The sequence below is a fragment of the Agelaius phoeniceus genome, chromosome 10 (genome assembly GCF_051311805.1).
Source record: "Agelaius phoeniceus isolate bAgePho1 chromosome 10, bAgePho1.hap1, whole genome shotgun sequence".
NCBI lineage: Eukaryota > Metazoa > Chordata > Aves > Passeriformes > Icteridae > Agelaius > Agelaius phoeniceus.
In genome coordinates, this window is record NC_135274.1 from 10,455,293 (window position 1) to 10,482,441 (window position 27,149).

The 27,149-nt window shown below is 45.2% G+C and overlaps 1 protein-coding gene and 2 long non-coding RNA genes across 4 annotated transcripts in view; 1 reads left to right on the plus strand and 2 right to left on the minus strand.

The window, feature by feature from the left end:
• The window catches only part of SERPINE2 (serpin family E member 2), a 23,652-nt gene extending 20,223 nt beyond the window's left edge, over positions 1–3,429 (minus strand). For both annotated transcript variants that reach the window (XM_054639251.2, XM_077183853.1), the window contains exon 1: positions 3,304–3,429. The gene's annotated coding sequence lies outside the window, so the exon portion shown is untranslated. The remainder of the gene's footprint in view (positions 1–3,303) is intronic.
• Positions 2,903–21,472, plus strand: LOC143694876 (uncharacterized). The gene is made up of 2 exons (XR_013183611.1): positions 2,903–3,139; positions 20,895–21,472. It is a non-coding gene; the product is annotated as an uncharacterized LOC143694876 (long non-coding RNA).
• LOC143694875 (uncharacterized) lies at positions 10,216–25,292 on the minus strand. Its single transcript, XR_013183610.1, has 5 exons — positions 25,019–25,292; positions 21,091–21,179; positions 15,105–15,183; positions 11,742–11,890; positions 10,216–10,544 (listed from the first exon to the last, which is right to left on the minus strand). It is a non-coding gene; the product is annotated as an uncharacterized LOC143694875 (long non-coding RNA).
• Between the last annotated feature and the right edge of the window lie 1,857 nt (positions 25,293–27,149).

Sequence of the window (27,149 nt, forward strand, 5' to 3'; positions counted from 1 at the left end):
CCCAGCATAAGGCACCTTCTGATTTCAGCATGAAAATAAGGGGAAAAAAACCACCTTTCTGGCCATTACAGGTAAACACCAGACCACAGAAAAGACACAGCAGCTGCCAAAATGCATGTTTTTCCACAGACACTGGTCAAGCAGAGGTGCTAATGGATTTAGAAAGCATTTCAGTTAGCATTTAAGTGTATTTCAAGGCCATGATAAACAGCTTAAGAACCTACAGCTTACACTAGCATTGCCACTAAAATTGCCCCATACTTTTCCAGTCCCTGATTACTGGCTCTCACTTCAGCAGAGACCTCAGCTCTGCTTACATTAGTCAAGTATGAACCAGAGTCTCTCCCTAAAGAGACAGGAACAAGCAGAACACAGGACAGCTTTTTTTCCCTACAGCATGCCAGCCTAAACCTTTGTGTAGCTCCAGCTGCAGAATGCTACCACCTCTTATTGCTCTCCTCCCACCACTTTAACCATCACAGAGGAGACACCTGAACACACACATGGTTGCACATATTCAGCTTTCCAGTTTTTACACAAAGAAGCTATATTAATAATAATAAAAACCTTATTATATTTTCATACTTCCCTAACTTACACTGAATCTTTACATTTACACTAAATCTTTAAAATCATATGTAGGTGATTGTCTACTCCACGCTACCACTACCAAGAAGAGGCAATTCCTTATATCACTACACTTATTCAGAAGATGTTTATGGCTAGTATAGATGCACAGAAAGACATGGTTCTTACAGGCCAGCACTTTGCTGTAAAACTTGCTTCATTAGCTATGTCACAGGTGACTGGGAAGATGCTCAGAGGCAGGTAAAGATGACTATCAGCAACACTTTACAGATTAGTGATGGCTATCCATCTTTTCCCTGTCTTCTCACATATAAAACCTTGGACCCCAGAGAATCGCAGAATTCAGTTAACAAACCAAGTCGACTGGAAATGTTTTGATGATTAGAATTAATTTCCCCATAATTAGTATTACAAAAGCATGCTTTTTCATGCATGCTTGTGATTAAGCAATTCAAGCAGCCCAGACAACCCTAACCCCAGCTTCCAAGAAAAACCTTCCACCGAGCCTCAGCTTTTTCAAGAATGAGCACAGTAGTTCCTATCAAGAATCAAAAGCCACAACCAGCTGCATGAGCCAGGTAGATGCTGCGCCCACCACCACAAATCTCTACCCAGAGCTCCCTCTGAGCTGATCCCTTGCTGTGGATACATGAAATGTACGTGCATCTCCACTGTAATTCCTCGCAGTAAGGTGAGGTGGTTATTTTTCAGTATTTATACAGACACATTCATTTCAATCTATTCTAAAAATACCTGGTGCAACTTGCTGGGCTCCCTGCTTGACATTTTTCTGCCTAGCAGATGCTGGTAAGAAACTCCAGGTTGGGAACACGTTTCTGGCTGTGTGATTTAGACACTCAGGCTAAAAGTCTCCACATGCCACTAAGACACGCTATTCTCCTGGTTGTCAATGACAACACCAAACAGAAGCTCCAACACTTCTGTATACACCTTGAGACAAAATCCACTGCGGGTTTCTGTTTTCTTTTTTGTTCTGACATGAGTTTCTATTGCCTCCCACATGAGATCCATAGAGCTATATATAGATATAAATGTATGTGTGACTATAGTGATGGCCATATCACCAATCAGAGCAAAGAGGAGTTCTTCCACCATCCTCATACCTGGGGAGGGCATAAAATAGCAGTGCCCAGAGAAGCTGCCTTCCAGCATCTCAAGAGCACTTGACACAATTTGCTTATAGGTTGCCTGACATACAACTTGCCTGTAATTGTAAAAATCTGTGGACTAGCATTCATCATTTAAAGTTTGCTCCTATGCCAAACAGCTGCTATTCTCATGAGTTTAATCACACCCCACAAAATGCTAGATCTCCAACCTAGTCTATCTTACATGCAGCTGAATTAATCTACTTAATAATTCTACCTTTTTATTTGCATTGGTCTTTCCCCTCACACTCCAAAGGCTCATCTGAGCACTCAGCAGGCATGCAGCTGCTTTTCACTTTCCTCAAGGATGTCTGCAGTTTCTCTGAAGCTACACAGCACCACAGCTGCTTACACCTACGTACATTTTGTGAATAGTCCCTACAAAATCAGGTTTCTAATGAATTCCTGTGGCAAGCTGGGGACAAGACATTACTAAATGCTCACACCAGAGAAAGTGAAGGAACAAGAGGTCATTTTTCAGTGCAGTGAAAAAAAAAGTCATTCTACCAGGTTTCTCTTTCAGGAAGTTGCCCAAGAATGCGATTACAACCACAAAAGCCAAACCACGTTCAGAATCATATGCAGGCATGAGAAAGCGGGAGAGAAATAAATCAAAGGCCTCTAACTCATAAACAGATATTCCCTAGTTTTATGGGAAATTTGACATTTTAACATCTATTTGTTACTACAATGATTTCTCCAAAGGTATTTTTCTGTTAAGATCCTCCAACATTGCACAGTACTGAGCCAAACTATCAAGCACCATTTTCAGCAAGAGACAAAGGACTCTGCATTTCCAAACGTTCCCAGAACGCGATACACGAAGCAGCTCCCACATCGCCCCAAGTGAGCCGAGGTCAGAGTTTTGGTGAACCAGCTCTCCGCTCCAGCACACAGCGGGATGCCATCAGCCCTATCCAAATCCTGTTACAGTATCACAATATCACTCGTTCCTCCCCAAAGGGCAATGGCCGTAAATGTTCCTCCCCCGTTACTCTGCCATTCGAAAAGCCAAGCAAATTTCAGTTAGTTACTAAATTATGATTTATTACTTTTATTTAGCACAACAGCAGCAAGCTCTCTCTCACGGCAGACAAGGGACACGAATGCAAGCGAGCAACTTGCAGTTCCCCAGCGCTCCCAGCGCAGCCGGTGCCCGGGAAGTGCCGCCTCTCCCGCACCCGGGAGCGCAGCGTCTCCCGCGCCGCGCCGGCGGGGCCGCTACCCGCGGGCTGCCAGCCTAAAACCCGCTTCTTTTGGGGCAAAAACCCTCCGTGCTCGCACAAAGCCAGCGCCTTATCTTGGAAGAAACTCGGCGCGCCAGAAGCCCCGCTCCCGGCACAGCGCCCACGCACCCGGTGCTGGGAAACTTCTGCCAGCAGGTAACAGGAGCGCACCGAGGAGCCGCCGGAGCGACCCCCGCGGCCTCCGCGCTGTCAGCAGCCAAACTTTGGGTCCCCCGTTCCTCCGCCCGGTGCCCGCCCTCCCGCCCGCTCCTCCGGCCCGGCCCGGCCGTGCCCGCACGGTGCTGGGCGGCCCCGCTCACCTCGCCCGCCGCTCTCCGCCGCTGCCCGGCCGCCGCTGCCCCTCGCCCCGCGCCGCTCGGCCGGAGCGCGGTGGCGCCGCCCGCCATTTATAGGGCCCGGGCCGCCCCGCCCGCCCGCCCGCCCCTCGCCCCGCGCCGCGGGCCCGCCCAGGGCAGCGCCGGAGCGGCGCGGGGGGCGAGCCCGGCACCGGCTCGGCCTGAGCTCCGTGTCACACGGCCCCGCTGGATCAGCCCCGCCGGCGACAAGGGGAAGCCGAGGCAGCGGTGGAGGTGCCCACGGGGCGAGGCTCGGCCCGGCAGGACGCCCCGGGGGTGGTGAGGGGACAGGGACCACCGAGGGCAGCTCCGTGCGGCCCCTTCCCGGCAGTGCCGTGCTGGGAGCTTGGAGGGTTTTGGCCAAGGGGCTCCTCCCCGTGTGCTCCCACGTCCTCACCAAGGGATGAGGAAATGGCTCAGCCTGGGACCTCCATCCCTTGTGTGGCCCTGGGGTTTAATCTGCACGAACGGAGGGAGGGATCGGAGGGAGGGAAGTTGTTGCTGCTTCAGTGTAACTGCACAGGCACAGAGCAATGCGGCAGGACAGAAGTGTAAACCTGGGAAAACACATGCTAACCGTAACACTCACTGACAGCCCTGGACTCCTTGACTGACAAAGTACAAGAAGGAATTTCCACTCTTTGTACAAAAGCAGTAGTGCTGACAACTTCAGGAAAACCGGCAGTGTGTTGTGCGGCAGTGGACAGCACTGCCTTGTTACACAGCACTGCCTTGTTAAGTCATCCTTTCTGATCCCGGTTTCCAAAAAATTTTCATGCATGGCACAGTTCAGCTTTGAAGAAACAGGATGAGTATGCAATAAACCACATTTCTTCCCTCGGGAGTTTGGACTTCTCTGGATAAAAAATGAAAACAACCCATCTCCTGGCACGGGCTGGAGCAGAAGTGGTGGCAGCTGCTGCTGGTCTTTACGGTGGAGATCTTTGTGTCCATCCAGGTGGCTCTCAGTGCAGGGCCCTGTGCCTGGGCAAAACAGAAATGATGGAAACACGGATGAGAGAGGTGGCACAGCAAGGCAGTGCTCAGAAGCAAGGAGCTCAGCCTCAGCCAGGGCACGGGGAATCAGGCCAAGATAAGGTGCTGGTGCTAGAAGGCTGGGCTGTCCAGGAATGGTTTCTCCACCAGCTGAGGTGGACATTTGTTAGGCTATTTACTAACCAGCTCAATTTTTAAATTTTAATTAAAATGTTCTTTTCCCAAAATGTTTCATACCATCATTTCTACTCAGATCCATTTCTGAATTGAGAATGGAGATTAATTAAAAACCAAAAAAAACACAAAAATACCCAACAGCCACCTTTTGCATATTTTTTCATATTAGCAGAGACAACCCTTGGGTATCCATTTTCTCTCAGGCATGAAGGCAGAAAGCTGGGTAGATCATGTCAGATGCCTTGCCCAACCACTCAGCATCATGAAAACCACATGGGAAAATACCACTGAATGATTTTAGGAGCATTTTGGTACAATCTGGCATATGGAAAGGTAGCTGAAGAGCTAGACCCTGACTAGCTAGCTGAACTCAGGACTTGGAGCAGGAATCCTGGTTCTAGTCTGACAGCCTGAGGACCTAATCCAACAGCTAAGCCCCCAAATGCCCTTCTCTTGGATCTGGGCTCATCCTCCTCACGTGCAGACTTTGTAGTCTGCCTTCAGTAGAAATGGGACAGGGAAAAGCGAGTCATGTTCCAAGTAAATGAAAATGACATGAAATTGTCCAAGTTTTGATTCCACCCAGGTTTGGACAGCACAGTTCCAGTCCAGTGAAGCTGGAGCTGAAGAGTAAAAGCCAGAAGCGCAGTTCCTCCCCTTGGTCGTTGCCACATTGCCCACAGCTCATTCCGTTCCTGGCTGTGGACAACCACCTCCCAGCAGGCAAGAAGGCACTGCTCCTTCTGCTTAGCAAGTGGTTTAGGTGATCAAATTCGTGCCCACTAAACAGTTAACAAGTCAGGCTTTTTGCAAAGAGTGAGGCACCACACCTACTAAGTACTTTGCATCAACAAAGACCTAATTTGTGGAAATCAGGCAAAAATAGCTGAAGTCAAGAGGAGTTTGAGGTGAAGCTGCCTGAGACTTGCCCACCCAACCAAACAGCTGCCAAAAGGGGAGCACTGCCATCCCCTCCTTTTCCCCCTACCCCACTCAGGGTCTCAGAGCCCCACCAGCTCTGCTGCCTGCCCAGTCCTTATGTGAGGTATCCCGTCCTGGTAGGGGAAAAAGCCAACAATGAGCCTTTTTTCTGAATTTATCCTCTGATTCCTTTAGCTGGGACACACTTGGTTGCTACTAGAATTAATTTCATAGATAAGTACCTATGCACAGAGATGAAAGATGCGTAGATGAAAGCAAAATTCACTGACAAGCTGTATGTACTGTGAGGCTATACTTAAAAGCAGAGAGGTTCTTCAGATGGTATCTCACCTTAGAAAGGGCAGATTTCAAACTGTACACCACATTGCTAATGAGGATACAGGAAATCTCATCCATTTTTTCCTCTTGATGCAAAACAACTCTTCCCACAAAAGGAAATGTTGATGTTTCCCGGTGTGATTTAGGCTGAAAGAGGAAACTGACAGGCAGAAAGTCACAGTGAAATAGAAAAACTGGCTCCAACACAAACAAGCCTAAGCTTGACAAAATAGGCTGTAGTTTTAACAAGCAGGTTAGGAGCAGACCAAGGCGGAGGCCCTTAAAGAAATTTACTGCCTTTTGAGGCCAAAAATTTGAAAGCAACATTTCTCAAGCAGTTCAGATAGGAAATCCTGCATAAAAGGGGGAAAAAAAGAAACTTCCCAGTTCTCATCCATGTTTTATAAAGCTAAAGAAAAAAAAATGGTAAAAGTGATAAGCCTAAAGAATTTATTGTTTCATGTATGGTTTTGACAGGTTGCCAAGAGAATGGTGCTGCTCTATGGAGAGTAGAAGAAATGACATTTTCTTTGCTTTAGATTGCTATAAAATTTTCAGTTTTTTACAAGCCCCCAGATGGTTTTTATAACCCCTTCAGGGGTTGCAACATATTGACTGAGAAATACCAATTTATATAGCAAACTCCACTCTCTTCTTGCTGGCAAAAATTACTGCTTTGTATCTGTGTATACACACAGTGGCTGAATATAAATAAAAACCCAAAAATAATGAGATCTGAGGCAAAATCCACCACCTGGCAGTACATTAAATTGGATGAAATTTCCCTAAATTTACACTGGTGTAAATAAGAGGAATATTTGGCCTTAAATCATTTAGGTGAATTTGGGATTGACGATTAAAAAGTTTGTACTCTGTTTCACCCTGCAAACAAGTAGGCTGCCTTCATTGGTGTCAGAAATAAGGAAACATTTCCACCAACAATTCTTTGGAATTGGAGGATTTTTTTATTGGCTTTCATTGTGTTCATCTGCAGTGTTTTAACTGGGAAGTATTGGTGCCTTGGGACACAGCAGGCTTACAACACAATCACCAAAGCAGGTGAGCTTAGCACCTCAGAAGGAGCAACTCTGAAATGCTTTGCCTGTAATGAGCAAATAATTACTGAAGTAAACAGTGTGTCCAGTTTTGGGGGTCTATAGACCACTATAATTATCTGTATTTTGTACATTCATGAGGGTATAAGAGAATTCTTACTGAATGGTGACTTCACAAAGAATGTCTAAATCCACAGTGGACCATGAAGAGCTCATATCCCTTGGGGGACTGAGCCTGAGCTTCTGCACTTGCCCACACTCCTGTACAATCAGGCTGGTGGTTTGGCTCACTGGGTGACTCTGGTCACTGCTGAGACTGCCTAGGTAAAAAATACCACAGTACCTGGTGCTGTGCTCCAGCTCACAGCTAGGGAGGAGGCAGCATCCCATTCTTCCTGTGCCTCAGGGTTAGGTGGTCACTTAGAACACAGGAGTGTGATTTTAATTCCTATGAAGGCAGGAGGAGAGTTGCTGGTATTCCCAAGAGAAGCCTCTGTCTACCTTGTCTGAGGCTTTTCTGGAGAAAGAGAGATTTTGGTGCCTTCCTACTTTGCATTAAAGAATTAAAAATGCATTTGAGCGGGCAGAAGGAAAGGAAGACCACGGCATTGTAGCTTCATATTTAAATCATCCTTTGGGAGGGTGGAGACAGCAGTTCTGCTCCTGGCTTGCCAGGCAGAATGCTTTTGTATTTTACATTAGTCAGCCAGTGGATAAAATACATGAAGAACCCTTAGGCTGGTCAGAAAGTTTAACTGATATCCTCGTACTCAGCATCTCCTCTGCTCCTTTGCATTGCAATACCTCACTCTTCTTGGAGCTGAGCCTTAACCTGTGCCCTGTAGCTCTGCACAGGGAAAAGCAGAACTGCTGCACTAAACTTTCTGGCAGCTTTCATTATGCAGATTTTGAAACCTTTAGATCACAAACTTTCTCTGTCAAGGCACGCACACAGCTCCAAGCTCCTTCAGCCCCCGTCTCAGGCTGATATTAAAGCAGCAGCAAGCTGCTTCCAGATTACCTTGGATTTGTGTGGATTTAGGGCTAAGCCCCATCAGCGAGGCTGCTCCTTAAACTTTTGTGCACTGTGTTTAGGTTGTAGGACCCAAGTGAGCAGAGCTGGCCAGGTTTTAGTGTTGGTTTGACTCTTCCTGTGCACTTGGACAGCTGTTAAAAGAGCAGGCAGCAGAACAGCTCCAGACCTGAAAGAAGGCAGCAAAGCAGACTTGGCAGAGGGAAAAAAGCACAGGCAAGTCAGCTGGCTCAGGGGAGGCAAGTCAGGGGAACGAGCCCAATGCACAAACAAAGCAAATGGCAGCCTCAGGCTGGCCCGGGCCCTGTGGGGCTGAGCCCAGCCTCGGCCAAGGCAGGGCTGCTTCCCAAGGCTGGGACAGACACACGGCCAGGGGGATGATGTGAGTGAATGGCACCAGGTTTTGGCTGAAATTTGCCTGTTCCTTCAGGCTAGAAATGGTGCCATTTGCCATTGTAAGTACCCTATTCAAAACCACGGTCTCTATGGCACTCAGCTGAAGGACTAAAGAGCTCATCTGCAAGTGCTCAGTGCTAGGAAAAGCCAGCACTGCTGCGTCAAGCCTAAATTAACTTCCCCGTGTGGGCAGGATGTAGCGCTTAAACTCCTTTGACATGTATTTCCTAGAGACAAATGGCAATTCCCTCTGTGGCCCATCATTTACTATCTACATAAAAGCAGAAGGAGATGATTAGAGTGGGGAACTGCCCTGCTTTTGCTATATTTAGTGCCCTGTCAGCTCAGCCTATAACATTCTGCTCTTCAGTTGTAAATAATACTCTAAGGAAGGGAATAAAATGAATATCAAACATGGAGAAGCTGGTATAGAAAAGCAGACAAAAGGCTGTAGGTCCAGAGCACATGGGAATAAACCTTTTACTTGGGTTTAAAAGCTGAAGGAGGCATTAATGGAGCTCATCCCACCTCCTGCCCCACAGCTGAGAGCAGTAGAGGGTTGCAGTCTTTGGGGTCTTCCAGCAGAAAGCTGCATAAATCAGTGAGTCTGGCTGGCTCCTTCTGCCTGGCACCTGACAATATGGTCTGACGTGAAGGCTTCCAGCACTATACCTAAAGGAATTCTCACATTTATATTTCAAAGAGTTCTGGGAGGCTGCACATATTTCTTTTACGTGTATGTATTTAAATCTATTCAAATTTGTTCCTCTTAAGAGTGAATTCCTCATCATAAATCATCATCGGGACTTATTAGCTTAAACTCTACACAGCACACACTTGTAAGGAAAAATACAAACTATATATTTGCCTTAAATGATCCTGTGGTATTATTTAATACCAGCTGGACATCTTACAGAAAAAAATAGATTTTCTAGCAACAGCCTCCTGAGGTAAAGTGGAATATTCCCATTTTACAGCACAGTAATGGAGGTGGTCCATCCATGGCTGTTGTGGACATCTATAGAAAAGACCCCAGATCTCTAGTACTTCAAAATCTTTGCTAACCCACAGGACCAGCTTCTTCCAAAACCAGATGGAAAGGCAATGCATAAAGGAAAAGAACAAAGAAAAGGGTTTGGTTTGGTTTGTTGCCAATGAAGAGTAAAGGAAGAAAGCCATTAACAAAGCATTTTCCCATGTGATTCAAATTAGGGCAGCCCATAATGGCTGAAGACAATTGTGCTTTTATTCTTTTTCAGTGATATTTTCAAATTTGGGAAAGTTTTTGTTGTTCTTTTGCCATTCAACATAAGTAAGCTGAGTTTGGTTCCACCACTAGAATGATTCACTGCACTGAAGAAATTCAGAACACCCCCAGTAGAGGAAGTTCATTGCTAAATTTTAAATCTTGACCACATCAATACAGATTTTTCTGTGCCAGGAAACAATTTGTCTACAGTCTAGAGGAAATGCTCTCTAACAAATGAAAAATGAATCCTGTATTGTAAACCCTACTTAAGTTCACTGGGTTGTTCGTTTTGGTTTTTTTTTTTCATGAGTAAGAAATGAGTAAAAACAAACAAACATCCTTTTGGAAATGCATCAAAAAGACACATAAAACATTAGTCAGGCTTTTAGCCATAGCCTACTTGGAGATCCACGGTCTCAGTGAGTTTTTGGTCATGCTCTTCAGGAAATACACAACACATAGTTTATTCAAGATAACTTAATGCAAACAGCTTGAGGCATTTGGGTTACAAGCTGTAGGTTTCTCTATTACTGACTCATTCTTCTGGATACCTGGTGCTGGCTCTGCACTCTGCCTGAGACTGGTTTTTGTAGATTTTAGTTTCTTCAGTTCTTTCAAAATCAAAAAGAAGAAAAGAAATTATAAGAAATATAAAGCAAAAAAAAAAAAAAAAAAAAAATTACACACACAAGAATTTCAATCTTGAAGTTTCTCTTCACTGTTTTATGGCTTCTTTTGTCTGAAAACTCCCAAAATTCAATTCTTAAAATAAATATTTATGAAACAAGCATTTGCAAAATGTGCTTGCCTGCCAACTCCAGTGAATACTTACTGATTAACCATTTTTCCAAGACTACCTGGGTGTTTTCATGCTCTCAGTTCATAATACAGTTCAGTGCATTGCCTTCTCTGGGAGCTCACACTCTGAAGCAGCAGCACATGAAGGCACTTTGCATTTGATTGAACAGAGTTTGGATCTGTTCTGCTCCATATACTGAACATGTCTGCATAATCTATCTGCAGGAGTAAACCAAAAAGCCTGGAAGAAAGGACATTTGATATGATAAATAATGGGAAGTTGTAGAGGTGAGGCATTTAGACTACTTCCTGCATTTTATTGATAGGGAAACAATAAAAAGCTAATATTCTCTCCAGAGATTTACAGATTAGGCATTCAGGTTTTTGGTTTGGGGTGGTGGTGTTGTGTTTTATCCACCCATTCAAGTGACTTTTGGGGCTAACAAGTACATTGTATCCTCTGAGGATAAGTTCTGATATTCAGGCCAAGAACATGAAATCAGTTTTGATTGCTGTTCTCTTTCAGAGGCCTGTAGAGACAAACAAGGGTCAGGGGTTTGATTCCAACCTGCTTGGGTGAAACAGGCTGCTGCTGAAAGCTGGAGCCAGCAAGCCATGGCCTGCTCAGCCAGCAGTGAGCACCTGAAGGCCAGAGAGATGCCGTGGCTGTGATTCCCCATGGTGTGAACCACCCTCTGAGGTAATTAGCAGCTGCAGCCTGGAATCACTGGCCCCTGGGGCAGGAAGGAAGCCCAGCAGCACCAGGGCACATCCAAACATCCCCTGCTCCTGCCTGAGCCAACCTGGCTGCATTTGTGCACCAGGGCTTGCCCCAGGCATGGCACTTCCAGCTCTCTGTTGGCACAATCTGCCCCCATCACAGGGCTGCCAGAGCTGGCACCTGAGCCAAACCTCAGCATCTCACCCTAGCCTGCCTCTTCCCAAAACAAAGTCAGCTTCTGAGTTTGCAAGCTGAGGTGACACACAGGGAATCTTGCTTTGGTAGTGTTTAAAATAATGTGTAAGATGGCAGATCAGGCAGTGTCTGGCTAAAAAAGGTTTCTTGCCTTTCCACTAACAAACATACTTCAAGGCTTGCTTTGAAAACCCTTTCATTTCTTAGCAAGATATTTCTGGTCTCTTTATTTTCCTGCCTGCACTTGAACTCTAATCATGCTAATGATCTTCATCTTCTGTGCCTTCTGTCAGGTTTTTTTGTGACCGCTCTAGGTCTCTAGGGCTTGGCAATTAAAAAATCAACTCTGGGTAAGGTGAGTTTTTTTATATTTATATATGTAGATAGATAGATAGATAGATAGATAGATAGATAGATAGATAGATAGATAGATAGATATAAAAGTTTCATATGTATAAAGCACCTACCATCATATTGATAAACATTCTTTTTCTATTTTCACCTATTTATTTCTCCACTCACCACTTCTGGTGTGTTTGATGCCTCAGTGTCTTGGGTTTGCCCACTCCCTTCTGCATTCCAGCATCAGCTTCTCCCAGGAATCCTCTCTGCTTGGGAGGAGAGGTTCTTGCCTATGGCTCACTCCAGATATCCCATTGAGTCAGTTTGTGCTACAACAACAATAAAGACAGGATTAACTGGTTCAAAGCTTAAAGAAATAATTTAAGACTTGATGGGAAAGGTCCTTTCCCATGTCCCCTTCTTAGAGATGGAGTTCAAGCTAACAATTTCTTAAGTTTCTGAAGTTTGTGACACTGCATTTTCTGCAGGCAGAAGTAGACTGAATGGTTCACAATTCAAACTCCTTCTTTCAGAAGAGGGTGGAGTTTGTTTTAGTAATGCCACACTAATTTGTGAAATGATGTCTCCATTTTCTGAGGTACAAGGGCAGTCTGCTTCAGAGGAGTGGTATGTATGTAACAAAAAAAAAAAGATGAGGTCAAATCTAATTCTTTAAGTTTAGTTTCTACTGTGTTTTAAGACTATAAGACCAACTACCCACTATCAGTCAGTCTGTAAGAAAGGTTTAATATATTACAATACAAGGTCAATATATAAAAACATATGACATAAATATTGTTTGGGGATTGGTTTGTTTGGTTTTTTGTAATTAAAAGGTAAAACCCAGCAGCACTGTGGGAGACAGTCTTAAAAAAACAGAGTAAATAACAGTAAGGTTCAGAAAAATAGAGTAAATAATAGTAAGGTTCAGAAAATTTGTTTACAACTACCAATAACAGAATGAGCACCTTTAATCACAAAAGATATTTCTTTAGTACAAACAGCTGGACTGAAGCTTAAATGCATTACATCTGCTCAGGTCAGTGCTCACAGGGAATGATACCACAAGGGAAAAACAAAGGAAGCAGGGAACACACAGGATGCTGCAGTGTTCCCAGGCCTCAGCCCTGCCATTCCCATGGTGTGTGGGTGTTGTGGACAGATGCAGCCCATGCTCTTGCCCTGTGGTTATCCTCCACAACTTCCCACCCACCTCATTTATTTCTGTCCCTTTGGGTGGCAGTGCCAGCGCAAACTCTGTCCAGATGGCCAAGGCCAGGCCCTGCCACACAGAGATTGTCTCTGCCTGTCCCTTCCCTGCTGCACCAGCACAAACTCCTCTTTCTGAGGCTGCAGCAGATGCACCCATCATGGATCCACCACCAGGAAAGGGAGGGAGGATGCTCAGCCTGTCCCAGGCTGGTCACCTTTCATCATGCCAGAAGCTGGGAGGCTGGACAGTGGCCCCAGCCAGTGGTTCCCCCAGCAATTAGGAATTAATTAGGCACACTGATGTCATGGAGTGAGGCTGAGCAGCTCTGGGGGGTTACATTTCCCTCCCAAGTCTGAACCTCTGGCTGGGGCCCGAGCACCAGGAGTATCCCTTCCTGAACAGAGGATGTTACTGCAGTGATCCATCTTGCTGTGGCTCCACAGAGAGTGACTGCCATTTCCACAGCTATCATAACAGTTCTGGGGTGTGTTCCAGTCTCCAGGCTGTGTGTGCTGTCTGCACTCTGAAACCACATATAAGCTGGTGGGCTCATGGACCAGTCTCAGAAAACCTCAGCTCTGCACCAAAGTCTCTCTCAGGGTCTTCCCTGGGTCAGCACCTTTTCACCCCAAATACACACAGCCCAGCAGACCAGAGATTAAAGCTACCCCTTAACCAAGACGGGACACAGTGAACCAGAGGCTGTTCCACATCCCCTCCTTCTAAAACAAAAACATTACTTTTTCTATTTTTGTTGTGCTGGATTGATAGTTCTGCCTTCCCTACTGTGTTCCAGTGTCATAAGAGGGGACATAAATCAAGGTCCAAACTCCCAAGCCTTCTCTGTGCCCATCACTGCATGGACTACCCTGGCCACACAAGAATCCTTTTTTTTTTTTTTAAACTGAGATGATCTATATTTTATTTGCAGCTTTTGTTTTGCTCTAGTCCTGGCTTGCCTCCATCCATTTTTGTCAGCTAGGATTTTGCTGCTTTGTTTTCCAGTTGCACCATTTGGGCCCAGTGGATAAGCTGTTCAGTCAGAAAGCTCCCACACAGGCAGCAGCATCCTTGGCTCAGCCTTGCTCTTGCCCCATCAGCCTTGAGAACCCTTCAGGAATGATTGATGTGGTAGCCCCAGTGCCCTCCCTTGGGATGGCATCACTCAGGAAAGCTGTCAGTGCTCGAGGAGAGAGGATCACCCCAGAAATGATGGCTCATTTCAGCTTGTCTCCAGAGCCACTTACCCAAGGATCATAAATACATGGATTGGGATTTCTACCTTCATGAGTTCCCAGATAATTGACACTGAGAGCTTCATTTCTGCAGCAGGACGTGGATGTGCGTCCCCCAGGTAACAATGCCATGAAGCAGCCAATATCTGCAGCTCATTTGGTGCACTCTGTGGTTCAGAGGTCAGGGAGGGCCATGTAGAACATCTGCCCAGGTTCAAATAACTGCAGCTGAGTCCCCTCACAGAGGGTTGGTTCTTCTAACTGTGCCTGGAGGGGGAGGAGGCACATGGTGTGTGAAGCAACAGGAGTCAGACACCTTATGTTGCCCTGGCCTTGTGTTATCATTCTCATGTCCTGTGGCATCAGAGGAAGCTATTTTTGGCAATCATATATCATCAGGAAGGTCCAGGAAGGTAATCCAGATGGCAATGAGCTGCATAAAGCAAATGCAGCTTTTCTGAGGAATTTCCCACTTGTTTCATACACTAGACCAAAGGTTCCTACCTGGTGCCTTTATGCTCGGCCCTTGTGACCGGTGTTTGTTCAGGCTGAACAATCATTTGTGTTAAATAAATGTTACATATCAAAGCAAGGGTTTAGTAACTTGTAGGAGAAAGGCCTAAAGTAGTTTTGAGAGAGCTCAGAGCACCAGCATGTCTCATCCATCCAATTCTTCCAAGAGCACTTCAGATTCCCTGTGCTTCTAGAGAAACCATTTCTCACAATCTCACTGTCATGACAGCCCTGGCCCCAGAGGTGCTCTGGACTTTGCTTTCTTAGGGTGGCTATTTCTGTCACAGAGGAGTTCCTGGTAGCTTGCCATGGTTTCTCTCAGTAAATCTTCACACATCCAATTTTTATAAGCTTTTTCTCCATGTTAAGTGTTGAGCAATATAATATTACATCATTTGTACTGAGTGTTCACTGTCATCAAGAACAGAGAACTGCCTACTGGATATTATTTCCTTTCTGAGGCAAAACAAAGACATTTTTATTAAGCCTGTTTCAGTCAAATACAGCAAGTCTGACCCCAGCTTTTCACACATGTGTAGAACCAAAGTCAAGCAGCCACCAAACACCACAGCTCTCCCTTACCTTTCAGGAGTGGTCTGTTCACACTTACAGAGCAACACAGGACAACTGAATTCCAGTTCAGCAGCATTTAGAGTCCAGTCTGCATAGAAATAAATAATTACCCAACATCAAAGACAGAGAGTCAGAGCCCAGTATCCAGATACTGTATTCAAGATGCACAGAACCTTGCTGGTCTGTTTTTGTGATCATCTTGTTCTAAGACACTGCTATTAAACAGATTCAAGGTACATCACATGTCTGGTAATGACCCCCATACCTTCAAGACTCGATTTTCAGGTTTCCTGTTCACACACACCACATCTCTGGCACTGGCATGGCAACTGTGTGCCCAGAAGTGGCACCTGTGCCCACACATGGCCAGCACCTTACCAGATGGACCTGGACTGTGCTCCCAGGTGGGACACACAGGTCCCTCAGAGCAGCTGACCCCTACTTTTATTAAGTTGTTGTCAAAACAGTGCAGTACTAGAGCAGCAGAAGCTAAAAGCCAATTCCAAACAACGAGGACAAAACTGAGCTTACAGCTCACTCAAGCAGTGCCAGCAGCTCCTTTGATCCTGCATCCATCTTTCCTAAACGTGCTGCATTCAGCAATTCACACCTCACACCTAGGGCTAAAACACTTCTTCTCTTGTACAACCCTCTTGCCAAGCATCCCTTATATTTTATTACCAATTCCTATTGTTTGGATTGTTATTCCCTTGGCATGACTGGCTGCCTCCCAGCTGCCTCTGACACCAACAGAGGTGAAGTGGGGGAAACAAAAGCAGCAGACACTATTCCTTCAGTCCCCACCACACTCACTGCTCCATCCCTCAGACCTGGGGATCCATCCTTTCTGGATCTAGAGAGTGGAGAATTGCCACTATTAGCAAGTGGGATGGTGCTAAATTCCATTTTCTTTTTAATTCTTTATAACAATTTCTGTTGGAATGTTTAAAAAAAATCAAAACTAAAGGAGAACCCAAACAAAAAACCCAACACCAACCAAAAAATTTCACAAACCAAACCAAATCAGCCAAATTCCATTGTCCTCAACAAACCTCCTTGTCCTCAGGCTCTTCACATTTTGCCTTTTGGTGACCATTTAACAGAGACTCCCTTAACACTGACAATTATCATGGATTTTGCCATGTCTTACTGGAAATCTCTAAGCAGTCATTTGAATATCAGGCACTTTAAGATACATCATGACAGCACCATCTCTATTCACACTTCTCCAATATGCCCTTGATAAATCATCTACTGTATTTTCAACTCCTTTTCTGGATTGGCATCCAAACCTTCACTTGGTATTTCTGGAGTGTTAACAGCTGTCTCCCTATTCCTGGTGGATGCTTAGTGAAGGTTCTTGAAAATAATCTCAAACACCCAGCAGGGCTGCTCAAGCTTTCCATAGATGCACTGTGGACACCGTGAGGGGCACCGCTGCTGCAGCCACCCCTTGTGACACTGATATCTGGGTTTGCTGAGCACTGGTTGAGATTAGAGATACACTTATAAGAGACAATGCAGAGGTGGGAAGGGAGATAAGTTGCAACATAAAAAGAGCAGATGGGGAACTGAGGCACACTTGGCTTTCTACCAAATATGCAGAGCATGCTCTATATAAAATAGGACAGAACGAGGAGGTGGCACTGAAAACCCTTAAATCTGTCAAAGGAGAAAAGAACAACAATTCTGGATCATTAACAATGGCCCATTTCACAACTCAGGAAAAACCCCAAACCTCCAGTGGCCAAAGATTTAGCTAGTTCTTTGGGGACTTGGGTTCAGTCCCTGACCTGTGAACAAGCTCTCAGTGCAACCTTTAGGAAATCATCCATTTGCTTTCATCTACCTCCCTGTCTGTAAAATGGGAATAGTGACATTTCTCTACTGTGGTGCTAGACAGCAAGAATTTGGAGCATGGAGATGCTCAGATGTCACAGAGTCTACTACTGCTCCTAAAAAGTTGAATATTCCTTATCTTTATGAGTGGTTTTTGATATGCATGCAACAGAGGGTAGCTAGCAAAATGAAACAATTAGTTCTGTGACATTTTCAGCTGCCTAATGAGTTTCTCTTCTGCTTGTCACACAAATATTTCAGAATTGGAGCTTGTGTTACCAGTTCTCAATATTTTATGCTTTTTCAGCCTGAAATTCAACAGCTGTTTCAATATTGCAGTTGGAGCCAACATATTCCATATAGACTTTCTTCAGAATGTTGCCAGGTTTTTGAAACCTTTGCCATGCCTCTTTGCTTTTTGTGGCTTGATCATGGCTACCTCTTCACTAGAAATCTGGCAGTGGAGTTTTTCTCCTACAAATGTGTGAACTGAGTTTGTTTTAATGTCAGTCAGAATAATTTCTCAGGAAACTCAGGTTTCTGTCCCAGCACTTTCCCCCCACTCTACCAAGCTGCACATCATGTGCTTGTTAGTCAGTTTTCCACAAAAATACCACAAAAGTCATGCACAATAGTGCTCTTTCCAGCCTTTCTACTTCTCTTTCTAGGTTCAAGAAGGTATTGTATTTATCACACATGTTATTGGAGAGATTTTTGGTTTTTTTTGGTCTAGACCTCGTTTCTTGGACCTGGTCCTGAAAAAAATTTCCTTATGACAGCTGTATAAGCTATTGTTAGTATTATTCTCTCAAAAGTACTGTACTGCATTGAGGATAAGCCTCCTTTTTACTCCTCCTGACACATTAAAAATCCATCTGGTGGGATCTATATTCTGAAACTGGCCTTTCTCTCCTGTCCCGAACTAATCTCCCACTTATGTTCCCTGTCCTGACTTCACCAGCCCTAATGACAAGGGACATAAGAGTCTTACTTCCTGCTATTAGAAATAATTACAATGCCTGTATTGATTTTAAAATTAAACTGACACTATCTTTGTCACCTGTACATAGATAAATATTCTTTCAAGCTTTTCATTCCTGCAGTGTTGCACATCCCACAAGAAGGGGTTCCTTTCTTTGTTGGAAGGACTCCCTGCAGCAGATCCATCACTGTCTAGGGCTGGAACACACCTGCAGATTATTATCATCTCTGAAAAGCTTTCAGCCATATACTTTGGGCCACTTGAAACAGATTTTTTTTTTTTTAATACAGTATTTAGGACAAAGGAAAATATACCTTTGTATTTGATAGTACTTGAAAGTACTATGAGAAAAATGGAAAAAAGTACCTCTTGTGTGAGGCTTCCTTCACTGCTGGATGCCCTTTTCCTCCCTTCTGCTCCTGGGGACCCAGCTCTGCCATGAGCCCAGCCTGCTGAGCCTTCTCCTGCCACCCTGGGGCTGGGGGGCACAGCATCAACAAAGCCAGCCATGGGCACCCACAGCTTCCCAGGGCTCAGCCAGGCAGAGCAAAGGGTTAACAAATGGTGAGGGATTTCTCTGTGAGCCATGGAAAGGGCTCAGAAAACGGAAACCAGGCTGAATTTAAACTGAGGACCTCATTCTTCCGCCAAGCCAGTCGGTTTCTTAATCAACTGGGGCCTTGTTTCACAGTCAGTCATCAGAGGCTTTAGAAAGTCCTTCTGACAAATCTGTAAGGGGAGATCCACAAAGGATGTCTTTTCTGTGCCACTCTCTACCTAGAATATGCAATGCTGGGGACAGGGCTGCCCTCAGTGGCGCTTCTGTACCGTGGAGCACAATGCACAATGATGCTATAGGATACTTGCACTGCTGAGCTCCTGCTTATTTAAATATGCATTTCATTAAGGAAAGTACCCTAGGAAATCAAGCAATGAGCTTTCCCAATGGTACTTCTCCTCCTTCCTAGGAGAAAAATCTTTCTCAGGTTTCGGAAGTGCTGCAGTCTGCTCCCAGTCAGACCTTCCTTTCCCTCATTAGCTGTGCAGTCCTGTCACTTACTAGATTTCTAGCTCCTAAGGAAACAATTCCTCTTTATTTTTCTTCTCAGTCTAGTAATGCTTTAAATGATTTCTGAGAACTACACTTCTATTACTCATTATTATTGAGTCAGGAGAAAAAAAAAAACCTCACATAATAGCAGAAATCTAATTATTCTGGGAAACTTTGAAATTCCCTTCTCTCGTGGTATTCTTTGATGTGCCTATTAAATAAATAATGATTTTTACATCTAAGGTTTATCTTACAGTGCAAATACACCATTATCCTCAGCATAAAAACACTTTTCATTGTTAGCCACGGTAAACATGGGCTGAAGCTGTGATTCAGGAGTGCTTGAAGCTGACCTGCCCAGGTATGGGGCAGTGTAATTTTTCCACATTAACAACTTGTGAAGGAGAAATGGGCCATGGAGACAGAGGTACTGCAACAGGGGGAGGGAAAGAAGAGGTTAGATCAAAATAGAAATGTCATGCAGGCAAAAAGAAACTAGCAGGTACTCTAAAGACAGAAACATATCTGATTAGAAACAGAATATGTGTCTTTTCATAAGATTTTTCAATCACAGCCTCAGGCACTTTGTATGACAGCAGGAAATAGGATGACATTTCTGGAATAGTACATAATTAAAAATAATAAAAAAAAGATCAGAGTTTACCCAAGAAGGAACACCCTAAAGACTTCACCAATGGTACAGGCAGGACATTACTATATAAAGTCATCGGAAATAATGTATTTTTATGTATTTACTCGGTGTGATAATGGTTTTCATTGTTAAGTGTGCAGTCTGGAGTCCAGCACTGCTCAGTACCTGTTCAGCACTCTCCAGGTCTGCCAGGACTTGTGCTCTGTGCCAGTGACTCGTTCCCCTCCCTGTCCCCCTGGGAACTGCCTCGTGTGCAGCCTGGGACGGAGCTGTGCCACTCACTGTGGGCAGGGCAGGGCCACCTGCACATCCTGAGCTGCAAAGAGGAGCTCTTGGAGACCCTACAGACGTTTGTGGGGAGGTGTGTTATGTGAGCACTGAGAGAGCCCCAAACCTCTCTGCACCATCTGACTTTCACCCACAACATCCTGGCTTGGGGCAGCCCCTCTGATGCTACACACAGTCCCCTGGTCCCCTTGGCTGGGTGCCTGGTGCTGGGCTGGCAGGCAGGGCACTGGTGGGAATGCCCAGCTGCCTGAGTGGGCATCTCCCAGCTGGGCAGCCTCAGGCTGTGTGTGCCACAGACACACAGACATCCCCTGTCTGAGTGGGCATTTCCCAGCTGGGCAGCCTCAGGCTGTGTGCCACAGACACACAGACATCCCTGCCTGAGTGGGCATTTCCCAGCTGGGCAGCCTCAGGCTGTGTGTGCCACAGACACACAGACATCCCTGCCTGAGTGGGCATCTCCCAGCTGGGCAGCCTCAGGCTGTGTGTGCCACAGACACACAGACATCCCTGCCTGAGTGGGCATTTCCCAGCTGGGCAGCCTCAGGCTGTGTGTGCCACAGACACACAGACATCCCTGCCTGAGTGGGCATTTCCCAGCTGGGCAGCCTCAGGCTGTGTGTGCCACAGACACACAGACATCCCTGCCTGAGTGGGCATCTCCCAGCTGGGCAGCCTCAGGCTGTGTGTGCCACAGACACACAGACATCCCTGCAGCACCAGGCCAGGAGGAGCATGTGGGACTCACTGCAGGGGAGATGCAGAGCTGCAACCCACCCACACCGAGCACAGGGGAACAGGGAGCAGGATAGGGAAGGGAAGCTGGAAGAAGAACTCCCATGTTTTTTTTTGGCTTTTGTCCTTAGTTTTATGTCCTGAGTTCTCTGAGGCTTTTCAGGGTTTTTTTGTTGGTTTGGGGTTTTTTGGTTTTGTTTTGGTTTTTGCATCACAGATTAAACTCATAAATCTTCTGTCTCTCACTTTCAGTTTCCACCTATGTCTTCTCAAAATTTCTCTGATCTGCCTTTCCTCCCAGAAGTTTTGTAGCACCTTTTGTGTGCAAGCACACTCATCAGACAAGACTGGAAGAAGCAATCACCACAGGCTTCTCACTGCAGAGAAACAATCTTGTGCTCTGGCAGCAAGGCCCCATGCAACAGATTGCTGGAAACTGGGAACTTACCCTGGCAGAATGCTGCTCTTCCACTTGCTTCCCAAAATGAATGTCCGTTTCCAGAAACCAGGGGTGATAAACCTGGGATGTGTTTACACCTGGAATGGAAAAGCTGTGTTTAAAATGAAGGCATAAGAAGAGCAATGATGAAAGAGTGTTTATTTTGGGTTGTGCTCCCTCACAGCGCTGTGCGAGCACTGAGCCCCAGCCCCTCTCCAACCCTTCTCATCCCTGTCCTGAAACAGGAGCAAAGAACAGGAAAGGAAATGGACGTGAGCTGTGCTCAGGAGTAAAGTGAATGTAGGAGAGGGCATTTATCTGGAAACCAGAGCTCCTTCCTGGCCTACAGACTGTTCACTTGTATAAATATAAATAAACCCATCAAACCATCCTTGGCTGGCTGGTTTCTTCCAAAAGAAGGCTCCTTGTTTTGCAGTCATGCTTACTGGAGCTTGGTGCAAGGCTCCAGGTTTTGTGTCTTCCTACATGAAGTAGCTAAGAGGAGCTTTCAGTGGTTTTCTGATTTTTAGTCTCCTGAGCTGCTGGATGGGGTTCAGCCCTGAGCATTATTCATTCTGCGCAGTCCGGTTTCCTTTACGCAATCCAGTCAAAGAGAAGGCTACCAAACAGAGCAGAATTTCTCCTTCAGCCCTAGCAGATGGAGCCTCCTAGGTCAGATTCTTGTATGCATAGTTATGGCCTGACACAAACTGAGCCTCCAGTGAACGTCATCTGCTTTGTACTGGGTGAACTGAGTCAACCTCACAGCTCAGGGACACCCAGGGGCAAGAGAAGGGAGAGGGTGGGAGTGCACATGTGGGATGTGAGGAGGCCACCTCTGTTGGAAGCAGCTTGCATTTAAATGGGATTAAGCAGTTTCCTGAATTGACACCCTTGGTTAGATGGGATTTAGCTTCCAGGCCACTCTGAGTCATCACAGTTTGCAGCGTCCCTCCCAGAGGCTGCTCCACAAAGCGTGTGCCAGAGCACACCTTCATTTCCAGCCCTTCTGCTCCCTTGTCTGGCCTGGGAGCTGATGGAGGGGTTTCTGCACGTCAGCCCCACTAGTTCCTGACCAGTCAGGGCAGCCAAAGTGTGAAGACCCCTCCAGAGCACTTCTCAGGGTCAGAAACCAAGGGAAGCCTTGGCCCTGGGCTCTGTCCATGTCACAGCCCAGCAGCTGAGACAGCCCAGGGGACATTGCTGCTGCCCATCAGTCAGCATCAGCCCAGCTCCAGACAAACATGCTTAGCATCTCCAGAGCAAGCTGATTATATCCTGGGCATCACTAAAAGCCACAGGCAGGTGAATTAACAGAGAACAAAAACTAGCTCTAGCCTGTATGGCTTGGCAAACTGCAATTGGTTTCATGTCCTCAGCTGGGTTCAAACATGATAGCAGTTCCCAGTACAACACAAGACTTAGAAAAAGCCCTAAACCTGGCACGGTGGGGATGGCAGCTCCTGCTGTCTCAGAGGATGAGCTAATCAAATTACACAAGAGGGAGAGGGTGGCAATGCTCAACTTTCACCTTTTCTTGAACTGTTGCAGTTTTTCCAGGAAGGGTGTTGGTTCTTTCAAGAAATCCACTCATCTCCTGTAGATTCACATAGTAAAAGTGCTTGCAGGTACTTTTAAGAAGCAGCCATGGGCCACATGTGTGGCTCTCAGCTCCACAGTCTGCTGAACAGCCTTGCTTCCCCTTCTCTCTACATCTGTGGCCAGGCATGGCAGCACTGTCCCAGTTCAGTAGAACTTGTGAGCATGCCCAGAGCTTTACCCAGCTGCTTTGGCTGCAATTCTGTCACTGGGCAAGTGAACCTAAAATCAACATCACTCTGATCCTCTCCTTGCCCCAGCACTGGCTGCATGCTCCTGCCTCTCTTCCTGACATCAGTGGTGATATTTTTCTGACTTCTGGAGCTGAGTGGAGCTCCAGCTGCCAATTGGACAGAAAACTAACCCCACAAGGAAAAAGGAATATGTTTTTGCTGGTTTAAACCATATCCATAAACCCAGAATGGATCTGAACCCTCTATAAGACAGTTTTGAATGGTAAGTTACTGTAAACTTAGGCTCCTCTTATCATTCTGCAATATGTCAGATTTGTTTCACAACCACAGCTAAATTTTTGAAAACATGAGTGTATCTGAAGACCTTATTCTTCAGGAAGTCTTTCTTTCTTAACTCAGGGAAAAAAAACCCAAACCAACAATCTCTTCTTTCTTTCTTTCTTAAGGAAGTCTTTCTTTCTTAACTCAGGGGAAAAACCCAAATCTGCTCCTAGGAATTTCTTTTTTGAAGCATTTTCAGGAAACAAAAACTTGCAAGATTATTACCCACCTTCCCAACAATGAAAAACAAACAAAAAGAAAAAGGAAAAAAAAAAAAAAACAAACAAAAAAAGAGAGAGAAGAAAGAAAATTTCAGTTGAAAAAGCAAAAATCTTGGATTATTTCTCATAGTCTTTTACTGGAATCCAATAAACACATTACCAAATTACACTGTATATTTTACCAGGCCAACTTATCTCTGTGTGTATTAGAGGCATAGCAAGAAGAAAAACAAAAAAAAAATATTAACCTCCTTTGTATAACTCAGTAGTTATAAAAGATCTAATTGAATAAACTACATTTGACAAGAACAAATGGTGACATTTCCATTTAATGTTGTCTTTTTGGCTTCCTGACAAAGAAAAGCTTAAGGAACCATGAGTTTTGTTTCCTAAGGGCAAGTTCTTCTTCTTGTATCAACTCAGCAATCAATAATAAAGCATAAGCATAAGCACTTTTAATTTATGAACTGTATTCTTTGAGTGAGTTTAATGGTTTCATCTTACACACGTTGCTGTGTGTTTATTTTTGTTGTACTGCACAGAACTGCTTAATGGAAAATACTGCATTAAAGCTGTAAAGCAGCCATATATGTAGAAAAACAGAAAAGGAATAATTAAGGCACAGTGAAATTAACACTCTGCTGATTTCTTGTAAGCAGAAGAGCACCATTGCATTGAGGGGGAGCAAAACCCCAAACAGGGAGCTTGCACTGGTACCATCTCTCAGCAAAAGAGCACCAGATGACCAGGCTTCCTCTTCCCTGACAATCATCTGTCACTCTTCTTTTTCCCTCAGAGAGTAGAGCTCAGCCCTCCTGAATTTTGGCCCTGGCTTAGGTGCAGTTTTGCAGGCAGTTCCCAGTTCTGCCATGTGGCTTGTCCAGCAGGTCCCCTCCAAACCAGCACCCAGTGGAGCTGCCAGCTTGCATGGAGCTGGGAGCCAGCCAGGAGGGGCTGCGTGTGTTGGTTTACACTGACCTAGAAAGGGCTTACCAACAATAACACTTGCCCATAAAAATATCACTCCCATTTGTCTCTGGGAATAAGGAGTGGGCTTTATGAGCCTAGCTGTGCAGTGAATCACTGCTGTCCATTACTCACAGCTGAAACTGGACGTGACCTGCACCTGGTGCTAGGGAGAGGGTGGCTCTTCCCACCCAGCTTTTCCCATTCAGACCTGACAAGGGTTCCCACAGTGTGTATTTCTCCTGTCAAAAGCACACTCTTTCACTTGGGGCTATTGATGTTAGCACACATGGGCTTCTGGTTGCCATGCAGGTGATAATGTTCCAGTGAGTTTCAGTTAATATTAAATGGAAAGTGGCTCAATCTGCAGGTCTCTCTAGAAACAACAAAGCAACCATCTTGAGGATCAATACTGATGGTACTCTGAATTTGAAGCAAAAAAATAAACACAGCAACAAGGAGCACATATGATGTGGTGACTCCAATAGCTGTTAAGAAACTGCAGTATCATGCAACAGGAAAAGCAGGACATTTAAAAGAGAGACAATTTTTCAGAACTGTATTCTAATTAAGATCATGCATTAATTATCATAATTATATAGATTGCATATCATCTATACACAGCAAAAGCTTTACCTGCCAAATCCATATGCTGGTGTAGGTGAGCACCACAGGCAGGAGCAACACACAGGAAGAAGAGGCAGACCCAGGCCAGGTGCAGTGTAGGTCATGGATGTCCTAGGAGCATTCAGGGGCTGGAAAGAGCCCTCTCACCCCTCTTTGGCAAGGGAACACAGGGCTGAGGCAAGCCCACATTTGCATTTTTGGATGTGGGATTTTTGTTCTTCTTGGCCTATGAAAATGAGATGAGACAAAGCAGCAGGCAAGGAGGATTAGTTTAGTAATTCTGTCTCAACCCACATCACACACAACAAAGAAAAGAGATACTTGCTCACTGAGCTGCTTCTAGCAAGGATACAGTGCTCATGACCATGTGTGGGCTCAAGTAGCTCACATGGACCTTACCTTTCTCAGAGAAGTTTAACTTCTCAACATGGTTATGCAGTCAGTAATTCATGGAAAACTGCATTATCTGGCATTTCTACACCAGCCAAACTGATAGCCTGCTCTGTTTTATGAGTGCAGCTTTCTTACTTCTAATTTGTGGGGGAAAGTTTTTCAGGAAAGTCTAGAATTATGGGCCCTTCCAACCCAGAGTGGTCTGGGTTGGAAGGGACCCTAAAGACCATCCAAGTTCCAACCTCCCTGGGTTTTTACACTTTTTACTAGAGCAGGTTGCTCAAAGAATATGGGGAGTATATTTCTTAGCTCACTTTATATTACCAGTAGCCTGACTTCTGCTAAGCATTTAGATAAAATAGATTTAATCAACTCATCAAAACAGAGAATTGTTTGAATCAAGACAGTTGGTGTGTCTCATCATACAAGCAGCATTCTCTTTTATTTAAACATGAGTGTATGTGTACATGCAAGAAAATTAAAAAAAATAAAAATGCTGTGTTCCAAACAAATTTAAAGCAAGTAAAACCTATGGGAGACAGAACTAGCAAAGACACCCTGTGGCTGGTTTGGATCAGAACCAAGAGAAATGCATTTTGGCCTTAGTTTGTCAATGTGCTTATCCCAGGAAAGTCCATGTTTCATCCTAAACTCCTGAGTGGAGGACAGCACTGAGATTGTGGACACGGGTGAAAGACAAAACATGCAAAACACTGAACAAGGGGCAGTGCTGGGGCAAACCCTGGTTCAGGGCTGGTGCTGAGCCATAGCTATTCCAGCAGCCTGGATGCAGCTCCTGAGGCTGGAGGCAGGCATCCCTCTCATTTCCTGATGAGCAGGGCAGCATCTTCATCATCCCCATGCAAACACAAAAGAGGGATGTCACAAACTAACCTGGAATGCAGAAACAATTTGTGCATCACTCAGCAGAGGGAAGGAAAGCAGTGCATGAGTGATTGCAGTCCTCGAGGAAGGGAAAACAGAGAGCAACGTTGTGAAAGCTTAAGTAAAACACAACTGAGTGTGTTTGTGTGTTCCCTGCTCTGCAGTCTCCGCTCTCCAGCCGGCTTACGCAGGCTCACCCCTCACCACGGCACAGAGACAGGAAAAGTCATCTGCTCAGCTCAATATGCCATGATTTAATGCCCTAGAAATCAACTTAATTGTTGATTTTGTAGTATTTTTTATAGCTTGCAGTTTCAGTTGGACCCAGCTCACTTTTTCAAAAAGATCATCACATTTACCTTTTCTAGTAACAGCGAAGTTATGATGGATGCAAATGATCACATTAGAGTTGTTGCCACGGAAATAAACTGCAGTGTTATAAGCACAAAAATAAAGAGCCTGCTGCAAAAGAAGATGTGGCAGCCACAGCTTCAGGGAAGTGCTTTTTTGGTAGCAAATGATGAACCAATTGCTCCAAACCTCTTGAGCTACAGGAAGTAACACAGCAGCCCCATTTTGCAACTTTATAGGACTGTGCATAATGCCTCAAGTCATTTTAGAAACAGAGTGCCACCTACCTCATGGCTTGAGGTTAAAGGGTAGTTTTGTCATACCAGGAACTCATGTGGGACCTTCTGAAGGGTTCTTGCACTACAGCCTGTTCTTCCCATGCTGAAACACAATCCCAGCAGCACAAGTGCCAAAAAAAACCAAGTCTCTTTTGCAGTGATAATGAGCATTGGTGAGCATGACTAAGGCACCTTAGGGCAGAGCCATCCTTTTAGGATTTCCCCTTAGGCAG